This window comes from Olea europaea, chromosome 4, assembly GCF_002742605.1.
Source record: "Olea europaea var. sylvestris chromosome 4, O_europaea_v1, whole genome shotgun sequence".
NCBI classification, from domain to species: Eukaryota; Viridiplantae; Streptophyta; class Magnoliopsida; order Lamiales; family Oleaceae; genus Olea; species Olea europaea.
The window spans coordinates 6046290-6052088 of record NC_036240.1 but is presented as its reverse complement, the minus strand read 5'-3'; positions in this window follow the sequence as shown (position 1 = coordinate 6052088).

Sequence of the window (5799 nt, the reverse complement as noted above, 5' to 3'; positions counted from 1 at the left end):
TATATATATATATATATATTTATTTATTTATTTATTTATTTATTTTTAACACTGTGAATAGAAGATCTATTCTTCAAGCATATTATGCTCTCCAATGCATCCGAGATAGTATATGATGTTTATTTTAGCTCATAATCTTCCATCTCTATTGGGGTATATATATCAACAATTTCAAGACCTTATAGTTTAAGTTTAAACTTGATGAGAATAATAATCTACGACAACAATTTGTTTATACACAAACCGACACATTTACTATCTATTATTTAATTGACTAATCCTTTATATTGAAATTGGTGGTCAAAAACTTTCAAATTGCCCAATGTTTTACCAATTAGTAACTCAGGACTCCATTCTTCTTGTAAATGAGAAAGAGAGAGATTCACTAAAATGATTGGTATTGGTGCAACTTAATTCATTATCTAAGAGCAATTCTGAACCCGATGGATCATTACTTTTTTTGATATATGAAATAGGGGATTTCACTAATTCATTATTTAAGGATAAAAATTTAAAACCAACCAAAATGAATCTTGGGGATGAAAATTTCTTTTTATGGACAAAAAAAAATCCTCTCTCTTCATTCTTTACATTGGATAGCCTTTTTCCAATAAATGTTAGTTACATTTCTTTATGCTATAACTGATTTATGAATGAGTACTCTTGGATAGGGTTGCACAAAAAATGCGAAAAAGTAAATCTAACCGAAACCGTTGATTTGAAATTGTTGGTTCAGGTCCATGTGGACCCGATTTTTCCCCCCTCAAACCAGATCAACTGTTTCAAAATGGTTTGATTTAAGTTTTGATTTTCAAAAATCGCACAAAATCAAATTGAACCGTTTTTAAATTTTTTAATTAAAACATCAATTTAATTAACTTATAAATTTCGGTATTCACTTTTAAGAAAAATATCAATTTAGCAATATACACTATAACCAATTCATTGAAATAATCATAATAAGTAAATTAGGTTCATCGTTATTGACTCATGTTTTAACAAGTTTACAATACATGTTCTTACCTGATACCTAACTAAATTAAAATTATTCCCAAATCATATGAAATGAAAAAAAAAAAACATATATTTTCGATTATCCAAATCATAATTCAACAAAACTACGCAGCAAATCACGTCCAAAACTTTAAAACCCTAACATAAACTCTCATTTCTCAAACATTTGACGCTTATCTGCAACTGCTAAATGAGTCGCTTGTCATATTTTGTCTGTTAGTATGCTAATTTCTATCTGAGTCGCCTATTTCTCCCTTCTCTTTCGACAAGTCTCAGATGCTCATCCAAGCCATTTCCCATTGTTCTTTCCTTTATTTGTTGTTTTAGAACTTATTATATACTTATGAGTTGTGATTTGGATTAAAAAAAAAAAAAAAAAGAGTATTTGTGTGTCTCGATGATTAAGAACTTGTTGTGGTTTTGAAAGAACGAATGACGAAGCGTATTGATTGAATGAAAATGTTAATGTTCACTAACTATTACTACTGCCATCCACTTTTATAAAGTAGTTAGAGAATGAAATTTGTCAATCCCCAACAAGCATAAATTTTATCAATCTTTGTATATCTAAACATATCATATTTAATCCTTTTTAACATCTAACTAGCAAGACGAATGAGTTTTATCCAAACTATGATAGTAGAATATGACTTTAAATTTACTAATCGCTATATGACAATATGAAAGTCGAATAAGAAAAGGTAAATAAAAATGAAAAAAGATGTATTTGTTCTACTAACATCTTTTAGCAACCAAATTTGAAAATAATTTATTCATAAGTTTCATGGTAAAAATGAATGTAATTTAACATTTAACATTATTAGTTTCGTTTAAACGTATATGATAATTTGTTATAAAGATATTACTATAATGTTGATAGGTAAATCGTGAATTAAAATCGAACCAAATCGCAAATTTGGTTTAGTTTGGTTTCAAATAATTTCAAACCACATAAAATGATTTGAATTGAAAATATGAAACAAATCGTCCAAATCGAACCGTGTTTGCCCCTTCTCTTAGATTAGTTGATTTGGCCCTGACCCTAATCGCCTCTTACTTTATTTCTCATAACATTTTCATCATCTTAAAATGTCAAAACTTACATGTCATCACAATTTGTCTATACCCATCCCCTAAACTTACAATAATGCTATTGTGACAGAATTTTTTTGATATGATGGATGATCGACACTCACATTGGTGGGGGATTCACCTTTTTTTGGACTTTTTATTCATGCGGGGCAACACACTGTAAGAGGATGTCAACCATTATGTAAAATATTCTGGCAAAATAGTTTAATTGTTAAATTTATGTCTCCAGGCTACTCACCTATCTTCTGCTATATTTCACCCCAAACTAATATAAAATACAGTCTGTGAATCATCAATCTACAGTGCCAACAATTATTTATTTAATTTTTTCAAATATTTCGCGCTCACATTAAATATCTTTTTATATTCTATATAAATATTTTTATTGTTATTTTATACCTGATAAAAATTTTCTTCAATAATATTTAATTCTATATTAAGATAATTTTTTTAGTTGTTATTAAATCTTATTCGAAGATTATTTGGGAGGAATTTTTCCAAAATTTGGTGGTCTTATCTTAATTTAAGGCTTTACAAGATCATTCCACTTGTCTACATTTTGAGTAGGCTCTAATTATTATTAATAATGATGAAATAGGGACATTAATTTCCTCATTCATCCAGATGAATAGTTAATACGAGATGTAGATGTAAGAATCTATATCAATGACAACAATTATTTCGGGGAGTTTTGCAATATTGTGAAGTCTAGCTTATGCCGTTGTGACTATTAAATTATCGATGTATTTTAACTCAATCCTAAAAAAGGGTATTTATATTTATAGTGTGTATCAATACCTCGGCGAACTATCAATCTCTCGTTTCTCATATTTTTTAAAATGTTTTTTGTTTACATCTTGAGGGATTTTTTGAAGGTGTTAACAATGTTAGAGAATTTTTTAGGACGTCTATAGAGAAGGTTTGATCAACTGTAGAGACTAATTATTAGGTTATGGTTAACTTGACCTCACTCGAATGTTCTCATTTGCCGAAATTGTAAACGATATCATGCACTTTTCAACTGAAATGTCTACTCCAATTATTGTTTGTTAAAACGATAAAACGGTTCTAGGCTTATAGCTTACTCGTTTATATGGGCATGTCATAGGATACGTCTCGCACACATCTGATTAGAAGTGTTAGAAAATACAATGTCTTGATTAAAAAAGGGGAAAAAAAGGGGGGGAAAGAGAGAGATTATCCAAAGGGTGCAAAATGGCCATAAACGTGTGATATTCCTCATCCTTTTTTGTAAAGCATATTCACACCACTTTTAATTACACTTAAAGCCCTCAATCTTTGCTTATTATAACATTTGTGTCCCTAACCAATGTATGACGTTCTTAACATAGATTTATAACATTTGCTTATCTTAATTTTCCATTAATTAATGTATCACGTTCTTAACATAGATTTATAACAAAATATTTTATTTGTGTGCTTTAGAATGAGGAAAACATAATGTTGACAATTTTACATTTATTATTTTTAAGAATATGTTGAAAAATAAAATGTTTTAGTCCTCCAAATGGAGTTTTGATCAAAATCATATTAGAAAAGATAAGAGCATTTTCAATCGTAGTGTAAAATAGATTTAAATAGTGATTTGGATCTTTGAAATGGTTGAAAATTCCTTTAATGGAGAGATGCAAAGAAAAAAAAATTGCATTTTTTGGAAAATGTTAAAAAAAATGTAAATTTGCATTTTTTTTTTCACCCATAAAAGACAAAAGGTGGATTTAAATATTTCATTTGAGCAAAATTTGAATTTAGATTTATGATTGTACGACCAACTTTAATACTACTATTAAAGATGCTCTAAGTACAATTAATAAACAATCCTGATACATAGACATAATATTCGACATAATACCCCATGACAATCTATGATTAAATTGTTTAAAACACAATCTGTTTTTTCAACCAATCATATTTTGCCAACACCTTTATGTCAATCATTATATTACCAACTTTTTGGTAAAGTAACGTTATTCCTTAATGTAAGGTTAATAACAAAAATGCGTCAGAAAATATCATAGTTGTATTACATGTAAATAAAGCCCCCGTTTGCCCCCATTTTTTCAAATTAAAATTGGTTGAAAAGTATTTTTTTTAAATGAGTGGTTGAAAAAGAATGAAAAATTTTCGATTTACGTGTAATATTATTTTTATAAAAAAATTGTTTGATTGAAAATAAGAGAAAAAATGAAATTTGATTTAATGGGGATCAAACAGAGGGCAAAAATTTACATATTTGTTTACTAATAAATGATGTGGCAAGATTTAATTGGATCAAAATCTCATTAATCAAATAACTTTCCTAATTACATCTTGACACCTCATCATTATGTAATACATTATGTAAATAGTTATGTACAATAAACATTTTCCAAAATACTAAGGACATAATTGTTATAATGAACAAAAATTGAGAACCTTAAATACAATTTAGATGTAGTGCAAATAATAAATTAGTTGTACTACATGTACATAATGATTTGTATAATGATCTAAATACATGTGACGTAAGATATGATTAGAAAATTTCTTCAATCAAATAAAAAAAACCATAACGAAAATTTATTGTTTTTCTTATTGACCATTAGTTTTCTTATACATACATGTACATTAATATATTTTTTGAAATCATTAATTTTGTTTTAGTGATCCTAAATGGATAAAATAGTATTTTTATAAGAGTAATAATATCTATTATCACAATGACGGAAGTGACATAGCAACCCATTATCGTTCATAATTATTTCTCGCACACAAATTGAAATGTTCAATCCCATTATGTTCCATAAATTGTCACATCAACGATGTTTTTTCATCATAATAATAAATAGCATTAATCTTTTCATAAATTATTGGCCAGACAATACTAAACAATTAATAAAATCCAATTATGGCTGAAATGATTTTTCAGATTCTCGTGTGTGTGTGTATATATATATATCCTAAATTTTTCCAAATATCGTATATTAATATTCCAAATATACAAATTCCTTAAAATATCGTCGTATTCGTATCATTTTGTAACTTAAACGTATATTAATATTCCAAATATACAAATTTCTTAAAAAAAAAATTCATACAGTTTTGTCTTCTATTTTTTCTAGTTATTTAAAAAAGTTTACTTTGAAAGAAAAACTCATCCAACAAAATGCATTTTTTTTCCCGGTTGGAAGATAATAAAAATGGACTAGAAGATTTTCATACAAGGCCATATTTTTCGTTGAAATAGTGTTTTTTTTTTATCCCTATAAGAAGTATTTATAAATAAAAAGTTGAGGTATGATAAAAAAAATAATAATAATAAATAATTGGACTTCTTTATCACGTTTGGTGCGTGTTTACCAACTCGCCATCCAAAGAAGAAAGGGCAATATAGCCCTCACGAGATGGTGCAGTGGTAAAACATAAGGGTTCTATACGGAGCATTGGATATTCGAATTCCCACGGCAGCTGAAAGATAACATTTATGTTGAAAGACAGTTTATCTTGTTGAGGCAAAATTATGGTGCGTTTTGTCGCGTCTCTGGGGATTTTGTCCACACATTGTAAAGGAAAGTTTACAGGGAGGAGAACTACATCCTGAATGTCCAGCCCAAATGTGTATAAGTTATGATGACATCCAGATTTAACTGGATGGCGAACTAAGGGAGAAGACCGCCACTCCTCAGGATTTGT